This window comes from Podarcis gaigeae (assembly GCF_964106915.1).
Source record: "Podarcis gaigeae genome assembly, chromosome: 11".
Taxonomy (NCBI): domain Eukaryota; kingdom Metazoa; phylum Chordata; class Lepidosauria; order Squamata; family Lacertidae; genus Podarcis; species Podarcis gaigeae.
This window is the reverse complement of record NC_139687.1, coordinates 63,293,257-63,312,930: the sequence shown is the minus strand read 5'-3', so window position 1 is coordinate 63,312,930 and position 19,674 is coordinate 63,293,257. Positions and strand designations below refer to the sequence as shown.

General features: G+C 47.5%; 1 protein-coding gene across 1 annotated transcript in view; it reads right to left on the bottom strand.

The window, feature by feature from the left end:
* Window positions 1-19,674, bottom strand: part of CNTFR (ciliary neurotrophic factor receptor) — a 422,108-nt gene that overhangs the window by 311,574 nt on the left and 90,860 nt on the right. Inside the window, exon 2 of the mRNA XM_083702898.1 lies at window positions 16,550-16,659. The gene's annotated coding sequence lies outside the window, so the exon portion shown is untranslated. The remainder of the gene's footprint in view (window positions 1-16,549; window positions 16,660-19,674) is intronic.

Genomic DNA, 19,674 nt, shown 5'->3' with positions numbered 1-19,674 from the left:
ACTGAAGGTGTCATGGGCTTTGAAGACACTGAAACTCAGGACGCAAGGGAGAAATGTGCCAAGAGGAAGGCACGCCTGGCAAATCCACACCGTGATCAACTCCCATCAGGAAACCCATGACCCCACTGTGGAAGGACGTGTGGATCCAGAACTGGCCTCCACAGTCACTTACAGACTCACTGTTAAGACCATTTACAGATAGGTAGCTGTGTTGGTCTGCCATAGTCAAAACAAAAAAAAATTCCTTCCAGTAGCACCATAAAGACCAACTAAGTTAGTTATTGGTATGAGCTTTCGTGTGCATGCACACTTCTTCAGATACCAAGACCATGTTAAGACCATGTTCATGGAAGACAATCTTACTCGCCAAAGAAGAAGAAGAAGATAGTATTAGAGAAGGACCTGGGAGAGGCCAGGGTTCAAATCCAAACACTCATCCATGGAGCTTACTGCGTGGCCTTGTGGACCAGCCCCATTACCTCTCAGCCTACCTTGCAAGGTTGTTGTGCCAATTAAAGGAGAAGGGGGAAGAACTGTGCATGAGTTCTTTGGAGTAAAAGGTGTGTTATAAATGCAGGAAATAAAATGAACTTGGCGGCTCCTGGGAATATTTTTTTTCTTGCTTAGCGCCACAGATTTAATGCAGGACTCCGATCTGCACGCATTAGGCAGGGAGAATTTCCTCTGACAACCCAGCGTGCCCTCCCAGCGAAAGTGGCTGCGGCGTTTTCACGCTATTTGCCAGACATGATAGACTGCCATCCGTGCTGAAGGATGTGACTTATCAGGAAACACTGTCTGTTTGCATTAGGAGATACAGCACAGCCAATAAGGGCTCTATCAAGCCGGTCGCACAGACACTTTCAATACGCTGCTCTCTGGGGAGGCTGGATCCTTTACCCCCGATCCTGCTTTCACCTGCTTTCACGGCATTCTTGCTATCAGTAGCAGGAAGAAATGCAACCTGCTCGGCTGCCAGGCCAGGGGAATGAAAAAGTCTGCTCAGCTCGAGAGAAAAAGGAGCTTTTCTCAATGGCTGCCTCTTGGCTTTCTTGACTCTCTAAACCGTCAGCTGGTTTGCCTCCCCAGACAAGAGAACATTTGCAATTTGCACAATGGAAACAGATGTGGGCAGGGCAGGGTCTCATCGCCTACACTGCAGGGTGGCAATTTGGGGGCCAATCTGGGCAGCCTGGTGTTGGGCACAGGGAACACGTAATGCAGGGCAGGAAGTCCTGCTAAGGCTGAGAGACGTCTTTTTTTGTGTGATATATCACCAGCTAAGCATCGCGATATACCAATATATCAGTGTTATAAGAATTTAAGGTCCCAAATGTATAAATTAAATGTTCATAAATTTACAAGGCAAAAACATACAGTGAGAGGGGAAAGTATTTGATGTCCCTTACAGCAGGTGCTTCTAATCTCAGCTCCTTACATACAGTGAAGATACCAGGTAGCCTGACATCTGGCTGGTTGATAGGGGATCAAATACTTATTTCACTCATTATAATGCACATCAACCTCTGACTTTTGTCTTCTGGGTTTCCGGGGGTTTTCCCGTTGTTATTCTGTCTCTCACAGGTACAATAAACATACAGTGGTGCCCCGCAAGACGAACTCCTCGCAAGACGAAAAACCCGCTAGACGAAAGGGTTTTCCGTTTTGGAGGCGCTTCGTAAAACAAATTTCCCTATGGGGTTGCTTCGCAAGACGAAAAAAATCTGGCATCCCCCCGCGGGTTTTTCCCCGCTTTCTTCGCCCTTTTCTTAAGCCGCTAAGCCGCTTATCAGCTGTTCCGCTGATAAGCCGCTTGACAGCTGATCGCTGGAAGCCGCTTGACAGCTGTAGCGCTAATCCGCTAAGTTGTCAATGGGCTTGCTTCGCAAGACGAAAAAACCGCTAGACGAAGAGAATCGCGGAATGGATTCTTTTCGTCTAGCGAGGCACCACTGTACCACTAAAATTATGGACTGGTCATTTCTTCGTCAAGGGGCAAACAGGCAAATTTAGCAGGGGATCAAATACTTTCCCCCCTCACTGTACATAAGTATGTAAACCACATGTCTGAAATAGTACAGGAGAACAATCCTGAAGCCATTTTGACTCTCCCAAATTGACCTCAAATGTTTCTCTGCAAGGAGGAAGGAGATGGGGAAAGCCTCTTTTCCCTTATGGGGTATCCAAGAGCCCATATAGAGTCCTTACATAGGTTCCCTATTGGTTGGAGAGAATAACAGAGGCCAACCAGAGAATATTGAGAAGCAAAGCAGCTAGTAAGCTTGATCTTTATTGATCTGTTGCAACAGGGTGCTCCCCTCACCCGCAGGAGAGAGGAGGGACCCAGAAAAATGGCGCGCAAGGCACTTGAACTCAGGACGCAAGGGAGAAATGTGCTAAGAGGAAGGCACACTTGGCAAATCCACACCATGATCAACTCCCGCCCGGAAACCAATGTCCCCACTGTGGAAGGAGGTGTGGATCCAGAATTGGCCTCCACAGTCACTTACGGACTCACTGTTAAGACCGTGTTCATGGAAGACAAGCTATGAGTAGTAGTAGTAGTAGTAGTAGTAGTAGTAGTAGTTGTTGTTGTTGTTGTTATTTATTTGTACCCTGCCCATCTGGCTGGGTTTTCCCAGCCACTCTGGTCGGCTTCCAAAAAAGATTAAAAATACATTCAAATGTCCCACATTAAAAACATCCTTGAACAGGGCTGCCTTCAGATGTCTTCTAAATGTCAGGTAGTTGTTTATCTCTCTGACATCCAATGGGAAGGCATTCCACAGGGTGGGAGCCACCACCGAGAAGGCCCTCTGCCTGGTTCCCTGAAGCTTTGCTTCTCACAGTGAGGGAACCACCAGAAGGCCCTCGGCACTGGACCTCAGCGTCCGGGTAGAATGATGAGTTATCGCCAAGGAAGAACACCACCCAACCCTAAGTCCTACATCTTCAGCATGCACCGTGGGCAGAAGCCAAGGAGACTCCATCAATCCTAACCCTACCAGCGTGTGTCCTTAACATGCTCTCAAGAATACGCAGCTGTGACCAAATCGAGGCAACCTTTTGATTGTGCGCTGATGACGGTTGCGCTCATTACGCTATTGTGGAGGTCAGACACGACCTCACTGCCAATACTGTTTGTGCCTGCAAATGTTCTAGGTTGGGCAAGCCCTTCATTTCCAGTCGGTACAAGCCCTGAGGCATCCCAGTGAAATCCTGCAATGGGTCAGGCTGAAAATGTCCCCGGGGGTTGGTTCCACTTTTTTTGTTCCTAGCACAAGATATCCCCCCTCCAGATCACAAGGATGGGGTAGCACTGTGGAAGCATTGCAGGACAACTAATAAACCAGAATAATATATAGATGCTGTGGAACAAATCCATCACTAATGCAGTATTACTGCATCAGAAAATACCTACAAATAATATTTAAAAACCCTACCAGTCCAAAGGGGCCCTGCACATTTCATCTTTTTTGTTTGTTTGTTTTTACTTTTTTAAAAAAATCATGTTTCATTTTTCATTGAATTACAGAGTTTCAGGGACTTTGTCTGATTGACATTTGATGCCCTTTTAAACATGTTGTGGAAGGGGGGGTCATTGGGTTTTGTTCTTAATTTTTATTATGGATTTTGTGTTTTTTTAATGTAATTCTATGTTGTGAACCACTTTGAGATCTATGGGCATAGGGCAGTATACAAATATTAATTTTATTAATAATAACAACAATAACAGTAATAAGAATGGAACCCAAGTGTCATCCAGTCCAACGCTCTGCAATGCAGGAACCATATATATACAACCTGAACAATATGTAAACGGTACAAGAAAAAAAAGCAAAGTAGATTAAAGCACACATTGCAAGTTCACTCTGGGGACAGAAGTTGAGATGTGGAACCTAAAAACTCTGCAAGGAGTACAGATATGGATGTCATTAATCCTGGCTTATGTTGTTTTTACAGATCCAGTGCAGCACTTTCATCTTAAAAGACTGCCAACCAAGCAGAATGCAGGAAAGAAAGAAAGAAAGAAAGAAAGAAAGAAAGAAAGAAAGAAAGAGTAGAAGAGTCCTGGAGAGAAGACTCTGGAAAGTTTTAAGAGTTCCAGATTTTTGCATAATGCGCTGGCAGACCCCTGATGCGCTCTTGCTCATTTACATCACGAATAAAGGCACCCCAAACATTGACAAAGCTACTGTGTCCTCTTCGCACTTTAGAAGAACAAAATACTTCTTGTGCCTGAAAAATCGAGGCACTGATCCTGCTAGAAGTAAGCAGAAAGGAAGATGGCTGCTAGACAGGATGGCTCTGCTCTGCCCCTATGGCTGGAGACAGAAATACTTCTGAATTTGTTGCTGGAAGCCATGAGAAGGGAGAGTTGCTCTCGTGCTCAGATCCTGCTTGTGGGTTTCCCACTGGGGCACCAGGTGGACACTGGGAGAACAGGAGGCTGGATTGCATGGGCCATGGCCTGATGCTCTAGTGTGCTCCTTTGGACAAGATAGCCTAATGATTTATGGTTTGGCTTGCTTTATAATAATAATTTATTATTTCTACCCCACCTATCTGGCTGGGTTTCCCCAGCCACTCTGGGTGGCTCCCAATGCCCATTACAGTGGTACTTCAGGTTACACACACTTTAGGTTACAGACTCTGCTAATCCAGAAATAGGACCTTGGGTTAAGAACTTTGCTTCAGGATGAGAACAGAAATTGTGCTCTGGCAGCGCGGCGGCAGCAGGAGGCCCCATTAGCTAAAGTGGTGCTTCAGGTTGAGAACAATTTCAGGTTAAGGACGGAACTCCAGAATGAATTAAGTTCTTAACCCAAGGTACCACTGTATGGGAAACTCACAAGCAGGACAGAACACAGGATGATGATGATGATGACGATTTATACCCCGTCCATCTGGCTGGGTTTCCCCCGACACTCTGGGCGGCTCCCAACAGAATATTAAAAACACGATAAAACATCAAACATTAAAAACTTCCTTAAACAGGCTGCCTTCAGATGTCTACTAAAAGTCAGGTAGTTGTTTATTTCCTTGACATCTGGTAGGAGGGCATTCCACAGGGCGGGCACCACCACCAAGAAGACCCTCTGCCTGGTTCCCTGTAACCTCACTTCTCGCAATGAGGGAACCGCCAGAAGGCCCTCAGAGCTGGACCTCTGTGTCCAGGCTGAACAATGGGGGTGGAGTCGCTCCTTCAGGCATACTGGGTCAAGGCCGTTTGGGGCTTTCAAGGTCAGCACCAACAGTTTGAGGTTTTTTGTTAAATCATTTTTATTAATTTTCTAATAAAAAAGATCCAATTAACATATCAAATCATAATCCAATTAAAATAAAACTAAAATAAAAAAGACAAAATTATCATCCAAATTATAATTATTAATTTTAGGGGACTTCCCATAGTCTGGACCTTGAAGCATAGCTCCAAATCTCAATCTAGCCTCTCATCGTCGTTTCCATATTTCCACACCTCAATTTTAATGCTTTTAAGTTCTCCGTCCCTGCCTCTCCAATTCTCAATCACGTCAGACATCATATATCCTTACAGCTTTATTTGTGTGTATGTGTATATGTGTGTATGTGTATGTGTGTATATATATATATATATATATATTTGCTTTCGTAGATTTTCACGGGTACAGGAATGCAGGTTTTGGTGTCCTCGGGTGTCTTCCCGTGTAAAAGTTGGGGTGTCTAGGCGACGTTTCGACGAGGTCTCACTCGTCATCTTCAGGCTGGTGCTTTCGGCTTCTTGTTACTGGAACAGAGCGGGATCTGAGAAACACCCTCACAACATGAACAAGCGTGACGACACATCCCGCTTGCCAGACATCTGGAAATTAGCCCTCCCCACAAAAACTGACACCAGATCCAGAGGCACACAGAACGCCAACACCAATCAACCACACCAGACCCAAACCCAGACCCTCTCCACAGATGAATTACTGACACCATCCAGTAGCCAATCCATGGTGGCACCTCCGGATGCTGCACCCCCCTGCAATCCCTACACAGATCTGGCTGACACAAGCCACAAAACCACAGCTCGCCCCTATACACGAAGCCAAGCCAAAGCACAACTAAGTGCAATACAGCCATCTTCTCAGGAAAACTCTTCACAAAGTTCAAGAGGTCAAGACACAAAGACTTTAGCAACTAATCCACACCTAATGACCCACCTAAGTGGTACTCAGGATATCACTCAAGAAATCACTCAAGGTATCTCTCAAGTAATTAAGGAACAAAAGAAGAAAAGGCACACTAGCCTGGGAACTTCCTCTCTGCCCAGAACATTGGAGGCTAGACACCACACCCCCTCTACAGTATTTATAGGAACTCAAACATTGAGATCCCGCTCTGTTCCAGTAACAAGAAGCCGAAAGCACCAGCCTGAAGATGACGAGTGAGACCTCGTCGAAACGTCGCCTAGACACCCCAACTTTTACACGGGAAGACACCCGAGGACACCAAAACCTGCATATATATATATATATATATATATATATATCGCACTGACACTTTGAATTGTGTGTATGTGTATGTGTGTGTATATGTATGTGTGTGTGTGTGTGTGTGTGTGTGTATATATATATATATATATATATATATTTGCTTTCGTAGATTTTCACGGGTACAGGAATGCAGGTTTATATATATATATATATATATCGCACTGACACTTTGAATTGTGCTCAGAAACGTACTGCGAGCCAATGTAGGTCTTTCAAGACCAGTGTTATGCATTCAACGATGGTTTAGCATTGACCATGGTTATCTGCAAGGCTACTTCTCAGCTTCTCATGTTCCCTTTCATTAAGATGTGAACCAAATTAGAATGGCACTACAGTGGAACCTTGGCTCCTGAATGCTTTGGAAGTCAAATGTTCCGGCTCCCGAACAAACGAAAAATGGAAGTAATTGTTCCAGTTTTCGAATGTTCTTTGGAAGCTGAATGCCCGGCCTGGCTTCCGCGGCTTCTGATTGGCTGCAGGAAGCTGCTGCAGCCCATCAGAAGCTACGCCTTGGTTCCTGAACTGTTTCAGGAATTGAACAGACTCCCAGAATGGATTAAGTTCAGGAACCGAGGTTCCACTGTATAGAAATTTGTGCAGGAAGTTTGTGCTGGCTGAGGCTTGAAGACGTGGCACCAGGTTGACAAAAGTTTTACTACAACGTTGAGAAAGAGAAAAGCCCACCTCAGCCTTTCCTTGCCACCCACCCACAAAACTCTTGTTCCTATTTTACTTGGACCCCCTTTTTCTGGTGTGGTGGTGGGGGGTTTAATCAGTGGGTCAGAGCACAGCTGCCATGCCTTGCTAGGGCTCAAAGACTGGAATGGTTGCAGTATTATTTTTTATTTTTTTAATGGGCCAGATCATATGCTTTATTAAGCAAGATCTAAATCATTCCTGCCCTGCCAGGGCCCTTTGGTATGCGCCAGCCATTAAACACACAATTAGCTTGCATTTACAAATCTGTAAAAACTGCTCTGGCCGCCCATTCCTCAGCCACTGCTTTGAGAGGGGTGGGGGAAGAGAATTATTTCTCCCTCCAGCTGAGCCCATCCTGCACTGTTGTCTCATTAGCAGAGCCTGCTTCGACCGGCTAGATCCATTTCTTCCCCCAAATTTAAGTCCCAGGAAAAGTGGGGGCATTTGCCGCTCTGCCGCTGTTTAAATTTGCTTCCACTCAAGACCCTGATGAGCAGGGAGAGGAGTGGGGGAGCTCCGCGACGCATCTGCTTCCAGAATCGTTTCAGCATGAATATTTTTTGACAACCAACTTCTCTCCATCCCATGTCACAGGCAGGAGAGGTATCAAACTGCTCTACTCACAACCTCTGACTTGGCACATAAAGGCTTTGGATTTCTCAGTTTGGACATCGCCACTTCCGCCCTGCAGAGGAGGTGGGATTGCGGGCGTCACAGCCGCAGCACGTGTGGCGGTGGCTGGAGCCCAGCCCCTGCACGATTGGGGGAATCCCCGGCCACATTACCCCCTGGCCAGCCAATCGGCTGGCTCTGGGGGCATGGCCTGCCCTATTTAAGGCAGGTGCGGCCAGGGATCTCCCTCTTTCCCCTCCTGCCAGCTGTTCCTGTTTCCCACCCTCCCGCCCTTTAAGGTTTCCGTTCCTTGACCTTGCTATGGACCTTGGTTGGTCGCCATTGAGGGGCCTGGTAGGAATTTTTCCACTTGGCAAATTGGCACCAGCCACTTGATTTTCGCCTACGCAATCCACATAGATCAGAATCTCAGAATCACAGAGTTGAGAGGGACCCTGAGGATCATCCAGCCCAACCCCCCTCTAATGAAGGAATGAATATGTAATGATAGAACCTGCCACCTTGGCGTTTACAATACCATGCTCTAGCCAGCTGAGCTATCCATGAAGCCCACCGGCTTATAGCCCTCTTCGGATATCTCAAGGGCTGTCCTATGGGAGGTGGAGCAAGTTTGTTTACTCCTGTTCCATAGGGTAGAACTCGAACCCATGGCTTGTGCTGCTCCAGAGGAGAGGACGACCTGAACCAATGGATTCAAATGACAAGAAAGGAGATTCTGACTCAGGGACAGCTGTTCAACAGTAGAATGGACTCCCTTGGAACGTGCTGGACTCTCCTTCATCGGAGATTTTTAAGCAGATATTGAGTGGCCATCGTTCATGGATGGTTTTGCTGTGATTCCTACATTGCAGGTGGTTGGACTAGATCATGGGTAGGCAAACTAAGGCCTGGGGGCCGGATCCGGACCAATCGCCTTCTAAATCCGGCCTGCGGATGGTCTGGGAATCAGCTTGTTTTTACATGAGTAGAATGTGTCATTTTATTTAAAATGCATCTCTGGGTTATTTGTGGGGCAGAGGAATTTGTTCATTCCCCCCCCCAAAAAAAATATAGTCCAGCCCCCGCCCAAGGTCTGAGGGACAGTGGACCAGCCTCCTGCTGAAATGTTTGCTGACCCCTAGACTAGATGGTCCTTTGGGCTCCCTTCCAACTCTACAGTTCTATAATTCTATGACTGAGAAGGATTCAGAAAGGGACATTCAAACTGACACCAACCCCTTAGGATGTATAGGGATGAGAACTAGAGTATGCACATTTTGGTTTTGACACATAGTCAGTTCCAACATCAACCAAACAGTGGTTTGTGTGAACCACAATTTAGCATCATCATCATGGTTTGAGCTTCCAGGCAAGGAGGAGGAGGTAAAGGTAAAAAGGTAAAGGACCTCTGGATGGTTAAGTCTAGTCCAAGGCAACTATGGGGTTGCGGCGCTCATCTTGCTTTCAGGCCGAGGGAGCCGGCATTTGTCTGCAGACAGCTTTCCAGGTCATGTGGCCAGCAGGACTAAATTGCTTCTGGCGCAGTGGGACACAGAAACGGAAACCAGAGCGCACGGAAACCCTATTTACCTTCCCGCTGCAGCGGTACCTATTTATCTACTTGCACTGGTGTGCTTTCAAACTGCTAGGTTGGCAGGAGCTAGGACTGAGCAATGGGAGCTCACTCCATTGCGGGGATTCGAACCGCTGACCTTCTGATCAGCAAGCCCAAAAGGCTAAGTGGTTTAGAGCACAGCACCACCCGTGTCCCCTAGAAGGAGGAGGAGGAAGGGAGCCCTCACAAGTGCCACCTCTCTCCCAGGATTACCTGGGTCCTCCTCCTACCAACACAGTGCTCACCAGATGCTGTTGTGCTCCATCCTCCCTGGCCATTGGTCATGCTGGCCAGGACTAGGAAGATGGGACACCACCAACCTTGATGGCTTTGAAAGAGGATTAGACAAATTCATGGCTACTAGTGATGACTAGTAAGATACTAGACAGCATCTTAAAAAGCAGAGACATTACCTTGCCAACAAAGGTTCGTATAGTTTAAGCTCTGGTTTTCCCAGTAGTGATGTATGGAAGTGAGAGCTGGACCATAAAGAAGGCTGATCGCAGAAGAATTGATGCTTTTGAATTCTGGTGCTGGAGGAGACTCTGGAGAGTCCCATGGACTGCAAGAAGATCAAACCTCTCCATTCTGAAGGAAATCAGCCCTGAGTGCTCACTGGAAGGACAGATCCTGAAGCTGAGGCTCCAAGACTTTGGCCACCTCATGAGAAGAGAAGACTCCCTGGAAAAGACCCCGATGTTGGGAAAGATGGAGGGCACAAGGAGAAGGGGACAGCAGAGGCTGAGATGGTTGGACAGTGTTCTCGAAGCTAGTTTGACCCAACTGCGGGAAGCAGTGGAAGACAGGAGGGCCTGGCATGCTCTGGTCCATGGGGTCATGAACAGTCGGACATGACTAAACGACTCAACAACAGCAACAACAACAGTGATGATGGCTCTGCTCTGCATCTGAAGGGGAGGGGGCTCCTGTGTTCGAATCCTGCTTGCTCAAATCCCATGGGCATCTTGTTGGCCACTCTGAGGCAAGGATGCCATTGATGGGCCATTGGCCTGATTCAGAATGTTCCTCTTCTGTTCTTAAGTCAATGAGGAGTTTTGTTTCTCAGAGCACATGCAAGGGCAGCTCCTTCTGCTGAGCCAGGCAGGGAGGAGAAAGCCGCCACACTTAACTGTTAGCATGTGGGCAGAGAGAGCCATCATAAACTCTTTTTTCTCCCTCCGCTTCTGTCTGTTTTGCTCTGGGCCACTAATCCAATTGAGCCGGGCTCCGAGCTCGTAACAAAAGCTACGAGACATTTGTCAGATCTCTCGACTAGACCCGTGGCTAATTTTACAACGTTAATTTATCTTAGCATATTATATCGCTTTAATTTCGTCCCTCTGGATCCCATTACCACCGCCGTACCTTGTAGCCGGCGTGTAGCGGTAATTGCCATTATTAGCAGCGTTCCGTGGGCTGGAGCAGCTCCGCAAATAAAGGGAGCAAGGAAAACCGGGGAGTCACCAGGTCGGTGGGGGCTCCGTGTGAGCAAAAAGGAGGAGGAAAGCAAATAACTCCGGGGCTGAGATGGGGGGAATTGTAAGGTCACCGTAGCGCAGGATTAAATGGGAGGTAACCGGGGTAGTAAAGCCTCAGAAGAGGAAAGGGAAAATCATCAGGGAGAGAGGAACATAGGAAGCTGCATTGTAGAGAATAATAAAATCACACAGTTCTAGAAGCAGCATTCGAATTCCACCAGGCGCATTTTGCACCTGTCTGTCGGCTACTCGCAACCAAGTGAGGATGCCCAGGCGCCAGAATGGTGCATGACATCTATGCCATCTGGAGGTGAATGCCTGGGGATCCCTGGATCTTGCGTGTTTTCACACATAGTAACACATCCCGTAGGGATGCGGATGGCGCTGTGGGTTAAACCACAGAGCCTAGGACTTGCCGATCAGAAGGTTGGCGGTTCGAATCCCTGTGACAGGGTGAGCTCCCGTTGCTCGGTCCCTGCTCCTGCCAACCTAGCAGTTCGAAAGCATGTCAAAGTGCAAGTAGATAAAGAGGTACTGCTCCGGAGGGAAGGTAAACGGCATTTCCGTGCACTGCTCTGGTTCGCCAGAAGCGGCTTAGTCCTGCTGGCCACATGACCTGGAAGCTGTACGCTGGCTCCCTCGGCCAATAAAGCGAGATGAGCGCCGCAACCCCAGAGTCGGCCACGACTGGACCTAATGGTCAGGGGTCTCTTTACCTTTTTAACCCATCCCATGGAATTCTATCAGTTATATTTCATCTGCACAATCAAAACGGATTTCAGGAACCAAAACGTCGTATTGGAGAAAAAAACACAATTTTTTAGCCGCCTGGTCCCAAAAGATAGATAAGATAAACTTTATTCACATTAGCCAACCACCATAGCAACATAAAACAAGTAATATATACAAATTAAATATATACAATTAAAAAGACAGCAATGGGTAAAAAGGGGAATCAAATGACCAAGATTATGGTTCAAATAGTGGCCCTTAATCTCATTGCACCCTCAATAAACCTAGCAACCTTTGCTGTTGTCTGATCATTTTGCTGGCCCCAAAATGGCAACTAGGCCTTCCGTTTTGGCAACCGCAACCCTGGTTTAAGGAGCAAATTGGCACCTAGCTTATATATCTGAGTTTCGAACACTGGCCAGAAGGGACCTCAAGAGTCATCTAGTCCAAGCCCCCACAATGCGGGAATCTCAGCTAAAGTATCTATTTGATAGCAAGCTAGATAAGAGAAATGGCTACCCAGTCCGTCGCATGAGCTCAATGGAGTCCCAAGGAGACCAACCCTGAAAGATATGCCTGTTCCTTACAATGAGCCCTGGGGTGCCCAGTCTGACCCCCCAACACACACACACGTCACAAGTCCCCATGCTACCTGCCCAAAAGGGGGCCAAAAGCGGAAAGAGCAGCTCACGTGTTTGACACCTTTTGCAGGTAGCTCAGAAGCAATTGCTGGTGTGCCTTTTGACCATGGGTAGGCAAACTAAGGCCCGGGGGCCGGATCCAGCCCAATCGCCTTCTCAATCCGCCCAGCAGACGGTCCAGGAATCAGCGTGTTTTTACCTGAGTAGAATGTGTGCTTTTATTTAAAATGCATCTCTGGGTTATTTGTGGGGCATAGGAATTTGTTCATTTTTAAGATATATATCTATAGTCCGGCCCCCCACAAGGTCTGAGGGACAGTGGAGTTTGCTGACCCCTGCTTTTGACAGACATTCGCTGGACTAGACGCTGTTGTTTAGCCAGAGATTTGGGGGTGAAGAGACAGAAGAGCAGTCACGCATGTCTCTGCATCCTGGTCTTAAACAAACACAAAAGCCTTTCTCTCTGAATCCTACAATCAGGCAAGTCCAGCCTGAAATGTCAAGCTTGCTGACATAAGAAGCCTCTGCTGTTCACACCTCTGGTGCTGCTCAAGCGAGGCAGCAATGAGATCGAAAGCACAAGAGAGAATCAGAGTCAGAAGGGACCCCAAGAGTCATCTAGTCTATCCCCCTGCAATGCAGGAATCCCAGCTAAAGCATCCCTGAAAGATGACTATCCAACCTCTGCTTTAAGAGCCCTCCTACTAAAAAACCCAGCAGCAAGTAGTTCCTCCACCTTCAGGGGCTCATGTGGGGGTAAGACCAAAAGTGAGAGGGGGCCTTCTCTGTGGGGACCCCCAAGCTGAGAAATTCCCTGCCCACAGAGGTGTGTTTGGCACCTTCATTGCACAGTTTCCAGAGGATGCTGAAGACAGATTTCTTCGTCCCAGCCTTTGACACTTGAGGTGCGTGTTTTAAGGACCTAGCTCATTTTCTATGGTTGTAAGTTGTTTTAAACTGTTTTTAATGTTTGCATATTTTATTGATTTCATGAACTCTATATATACACCGTTTGATTGTTTTAAAAAACTTAAAGTGGCTGTGTTTCATTATTTCTTTATATGTTGTAACTTGCCTTGGGACGTTAGAGTGAAGGGCAGATAATTAAGAAACAAGAACAATTTAACAACAGCAACAACACCTTGGCAGGTGTATTACGCAAGAGGGGGAAATCAGGATTGAATATGTGGGCCGACCTTCATGCATACAACAAAATGCACAAAATAAAAATGGGAAAAGCAGAGATTGGGAATTTAGAGGGTACCTTCAGAAACAATGTGAAGTTAAGACTGGGGAGATTAGACGACCCGCTTGTGTTCAGATGTGCATTTTTGCAACCATCGCATCCTACAGCCTTAGGACCATCTATGACTTGCTGGATAGATCCATCTTTTCAAGCCAATAGGGATGCCCTTCCTGTAACCCCAAGCTGGGTCTGGGCTGAGGACCACAACTGCTCTCTTCCGTCCCTCTCTTGGTATTTTCCAATTATTGACTATATAATCTCAGGGGAGATGCACTTGGATTTAATAAAATCTCTCCAGGGATTCTAAAGAGACTTACCGTACAAAACAACGATGCCCTTTTGGGTGAAAAAGGAAATGTCAATCATTTGCCTGAAAAAGAGGCAGAACCACTCAAAACGAAATCAATCATGAGCGAAAACCTATTACAGATTAGAGCATCTCAAAAACAAAAACAAAATTCAAATCCATCGGTTTGAATCCCACAACAATGAAATTTCCATTTCCCCCCTTTGGTGGCAAAGAAGCAATTCCTTGCCTTGCATTATGCAGGCTTCAGATAGATTCTCAAACAGCATCCATGCATAAGCAAGAAACAATCAGATAAAATTCAGATGAACCTTCCTAGAATCACTTCAAAGTCCCCATGGGATCCTCGGCTGACTCATTACTTTCACATCTCAGGCCCTCCAAAGCGATGACATCAGACCGAGCTCAGATCACCCCCAGGCCTGGAGTAACGACATCAGCGCCATCCTGATGACACAGCTACTGCCTGTATCATTCATGACATCACCCTGGAACACGAGATGCAGGAAGGAGCTCTCAGAGCAGCAAAGGAGAGATCAAAAGACACAAACACTCCTCTGAAGTCGCTGCAACAAAGGACAGCACGAGTCACTCGCTTCCAATGCGAAGTCTGAAACGTGGGCTTCTGGGAGCTGGTCAGGTTGCAAAAACTATGAGAAATGTGCAGCCCTCCAGGAGCAGAATAGTAAAAAAATAAAATAAAAATTCCACGGAGTCATTAGAAGTCTTTGCAACTATACTGTGTATTATATATATATATTACCCCATTCTCCTTTCTTAAGGAGTTCAGGGTGGCAAACAGGGCTGGACTGAGGTTTGATGAGGCCCTCAGCTACTGAAGGTAATGGGGCCCTTTATATGTCCAGCTGTCCTTTGTCAACAGCAAAAATTGTCGCTTTTTTTTGGTAATTTATGGACCTAATAGGTATCTATATCTAAAGCCATTTGCACATAAGAAAATATGTATTTTATCAAAGTAATTGTTGAACTGAAATACGACTAAGAAGGAGTATCCAGGTTTTTTCCCTTTAATTTTTTTGGGGGCCCCCAAGAGAGTGGGACCCTAAGCTATAGCTTGTTTAGCTTATACGTAAATCCAGCACTGATGAAGAACAACAATAGCAACATCACAAAAATGATTCCAGTACAGATGCAGATTGGGAAAGATCTGCACTTTGAAGGATCATTGGAAGAGGAAGGTCTTGAGCAGAAAAGGCAACAGAGACAGCCACTGCCTAATATTCAGGGGAGAGTATTCCAAAGGGCAGGGGCCACAACACTAAAAGCCCGATTCCTACATTGTGGGGAATTGACCTGCTGGTAAGATTGCCCTGGAGGAGGAGCTCAACAGTGATCCGTCGGGTACATTTAGGGCTGTGGTTCCCAATTTTTGGGGAGTTACTGCCAAATTAGTTCCATAAGCTCATCCCCACTGCCCTTTCCTTACCCGGCTCTACAAAAAGCATTGTTCAGAACGGCGGTTTTCACGACCCACTAAGGATGATAACGCAATAAAATTCAAGGCGCTAACAATTAATTGCATGTTTATTCAAAATCCAAATAAAACTGTTGAGTTTAATTAATGGAACAAAGCTGATGTCCTTGATCCAGGGGTAGCAGCTTTTCAGAATCTGATTGTCATTTATACCTCTAGCACCCCCTTGCTGTTTAAAGCCCCCTAGATAATCCCACCCCAGAGGGAGGTGCTGCCCACCTGTATAAGGTTTTATCCATCAAAAGGAGCACCTTCAACTTAGCTGGGTAGCTTACCACTGAAACTCTACTAAACATGGAAGAACATGCTGGCACCAGGACAGTTGGCAGACCCAAATATGTTTGTAAATGTAGCATGAAGGCTGGCAACATGAACCCTGCCATATGGCAATCCGTTGCAGACGACTCACAGTGCCTGGAAGACAGGCAGTCGAGTCATGCATCCACAGCAGTGCCCAGAGGAGAAATGCCCTCTGGGAGGAGCAAAGAGAGAAGAAACGTGCTGGTGCATCTGCAGCAACACAACTGGACACCTTCACCTGTCCCAGGTGCAACCAAACAGGTCTGTCTCTCACACACTGGTCTCTACAGCAAGCGCTGCAACCATTCAACAGGACGGGCAGATGCTAGCCGGCCAACTATCGTGCCCCATTGAGCAGCTTCCAAACCAACCTTAAGGGCAGCCCCACAAAGAGCACATTGCAGGAATCCAGCCCAGAGCTTACCGGCATATGGACAACAGCAGTCAGGCTATCTTGGACCAGAGACAGCTGTAGCAGCTTTACCTGCGAAAGCTGGGAAAAGGAACTCCTAGCCACTAGGGTCACCTCCATCTGCAGTGGCGCAAAGATGGAGCCAGGAGCACCCCGGACTGCTCCTTCCGGGGGAGTCCAACCCCATCCAAAGCAGGCAATTGATCAGTTACCTGGGCCTGGGAACCAGCTGCCTCAATCTTGCCAGGATTCGGAGCTTGCTGGGCCCACCAGAAGGCAGAAGAAACTCAGGGTGCCTTTGGCATCATCAAGGGAAGACTCTGTGCCAAGAACATGACAATGGAGAGAGCAAGCAGCGAAGCTGCAATAATTCTCATCCATCACCAAACTACTTGAGGGCCACCCAAATGTAGCCTGCAGGAGCTTCCTGAGCAGTAACCTCCATGAACACGGAATAAACATGCATTGGTCTCTGGTCAAGAGGCCCTTACCTCTCAGGTGTTGCAGGCAGCAAGGTGTAGTCCAAATTGCTCATCCAACTCCTCTCAGCTTCTCCACGCTTTCCCTGTTCTGGGGTCTCGCCTTTGAAATCCAGGGCTTCCTGCCAAGATAAAAGCAGGTGTCGAGTCAGGGGAAATCACAGGAAATCTTTGCACCCCTTTTCTGCTGTTAGTGTTGCTAAGTTCCGCCCCTGAGCTGCTCTCCGCCCCGTGCAAAATGCTTTGCAAAAAAGAGACGTTTGCCACCTTTTTTTCTTGCCTCGCTCAGCGTCCAGAAAAGCCAAAAACATCCAGCCTTTCTGGATGCTGAGCAAATATGAGTGATTTCTTTACATGGCAGGCATCTGTACACGCGGCTTTGAAGTTCCACTCTGCTGGGAGTGCGGCAGAGCAGTTAGAGTGCGGGACTAGGACCTGGGAGATCAGGGTTCGAATCCCCCACTTGGCCATGAAGCTCGCTGGGTGTGGCCTTCAGCCAGCCACTGCCTCTCAACTTAACCTACCTCGCAGGCTTGTTGCGGGGACTGAAAGAGAAGGGGGAGAACCACGTATGCCACCTTGAGCTGCTTGGAGAAAAAGGAGGTATACAATTGCAATATATAAACACATGCAAGCCTGTGCGTGGTTCAATTATTTCACTACAACCCCGTGAGGTAGGCCAGCCTGCAGGATGTTTGCTACCTTAGCAAGCATGAGGGCTAATCCAGGATTCAGACATGAGTCTTCCACACCCAAGTAAGAAAATGGCCATGTCAGGGATGAGAGAAAAGACAAGTCTTGAAGGTGAACAAAAACAATTTTATTTAGCTGAGAAGATATTGGTTAATGTTGAAAAATGAAAAGCCACATCACTTTCCAGACTCCGCTTCCCTGCAAGTATTCCAAGCACCATAGCCAAGCATATCTTAACCACCTTTACGATCTTACTGCGAGGAAGCCTGCCGTTCTTCCAAGGATTAAGCCTGCCAATTGCTCTTCAGAGGGAACCCATTAATGCTATCTCATCACTATGTTTTGGCGCTGGCAGGCTCTTGGTCTCTGCAGGAGACGCCTGTCCTGCAAGTCTACTCAACGTGGTTGGCATTATTGTTGAAAAAAAGGATCCTAAGGCAGCTCCGGTCCGTATAGAGAAAGCTATGGTTTTCCCAGTAGTGAGGTATGGAAGTGAGACCTAGACCATAAAGAAGGCTGATAGCCAAAGAATTGGTGCTTTTGAATTATAGTGCTGGAGGAGACTCTAGAGAGTCCCATGGACTGCAAGAAGATCCAACCGATCCATTCTGAAGGAAATCAACCCTGAGTGCTCACTGGAAGGACAGATCCTAAAGCTGAGACTCCAATAATTTGGCCACCTCCTGAGAAGAGAAGACTCCCTGGAAAAGACCCTGATGCTGGGAAGGATGGAGGGCACAAGGAGAAGGGGACGACAGAGGACGAGATGGCTGGACAGTGTTCTTGAAGCTACCAGCATGAGTTTGACCAAACTGTGGGAGGCAGTGGAAGACAGGAGGGCCTGGCGTGCTCTGGTCCATGGGGTCACGAAGAGTTGGACACGACTAAACGACTAAACAACAACAACAAGGCAGCTCCGGGGAATTTCTTACACACACAGGACTGGGAAGCCGCCGTGCCGCATCCAATGGCCCAGATGGAGAACTTTGTCACAAAGTACTTGGCAACACGTGGGAGTCCTTGCATTGACTTCCAGCAGGTTGCTGGATCTGATCTTTCGAAGGCCCATTAAACAGGAGTAAATAAGAGAAACTCCCGCGCAGGCCTGATTGAGAAACTCATTTGCAAAGCTCTGGGAAATAATTGCAAAGTTTTCCTGGAGCTTGAAGGAGGGAGCGGTCCGTTTGTCACTGCGGCAGCCCATGCCGGGCGCCCATTCATCACGCTTGTCAGGTGTCAGCCACTGAAAAATTCAGCGGTGCCTTCCCCCCTCCCACCGGGCAGCCCATCATTCACAAGGCAGGCAGCGAGGATGCCTGGAGACCACCAGAGCAATGACTGACAAATGTGACAGAAAGCGCAAACCTACACGCAAAGCGCCATTTGCACCCAAGTGCTCGCGGGCCTCGCTACATAATAATCAAAGAAGAGACTGCTGGATCTGGCCCATGGACCTTCTAGGCCAGGATCCTGTTCTCACAGCAGCCAACCCAATGCCCATTATGGGAAACCCACAAGCAGGGCAGCACACATAATAATAATAATAATAATAATAATAATAATAATAATAATAATACCCCACCCATCCAGCTGGATTTCCCCAGCCACTCTGGGCAGCTGCCAACAGAATATTTAAAACACGATAAAACATTAAACATTAAAAACTTCCCTAAACAGGGCTGCCTTCAGATGTCTTCTAAAAGTCAGATGGTTGTTTATTTCCTTGACATCTGATGGGAGGGCGTTCCACAGGGCAGGAGCCGCTACCCAGAAGGTCCTCTGCCTGGTTCCCTGTAACTTGGCTTCTCACAATGAGGGAACCACCTAAAGGCCCTTGGTGCTGGATCTCAGTGTCTGGGATGAACAATGGGGGTGGACTTTAAAGGTCAGCACCTACACTTTGAATTGTGCTTGGAAATGTACCGGGAACCAAGGTTGGACTTTCAGGACCGGTGTTATATGGTCTCAGTGGCCACTCCCAGTCACCAGTCTAGCTGCCACAGGTTGCGTTTTTTCAGGTTGCGGACCGCCGAAACCCGGAAGTACCGGAGCGGGTTACTTCTGGGTTTCGACAGTCGTGCATGTGCAGAAGTGCTAAATCGTGCTTTGCGCATGCGAAGGAGTGCAGAATCACAACCCACGCATGCGCAGACACGGGTTGCGAACGTGCATTCCGCACGGATCACGTTCGCAACCTGAGACAGGCAGGCAGACATCCTCTTTAAGTTTCCCGTAACAGGGCAAACAGCCTCTGGGGGAAGGGATCAACTTATTTGCTTATTTCTGGAAGTGACACTGACCCCGGTCGCCCCCCCCCCCCATTGGGCCGTTCATTCACCCCAGATCACCTAGTGCAAGAGAGCATCTCTGTGACCCGACCAAGGACTGAGGGCACAGAGGGCAATGCTTGGTGGGTGCTCTTCAGCTCCTGAGCCCCCTCCCCG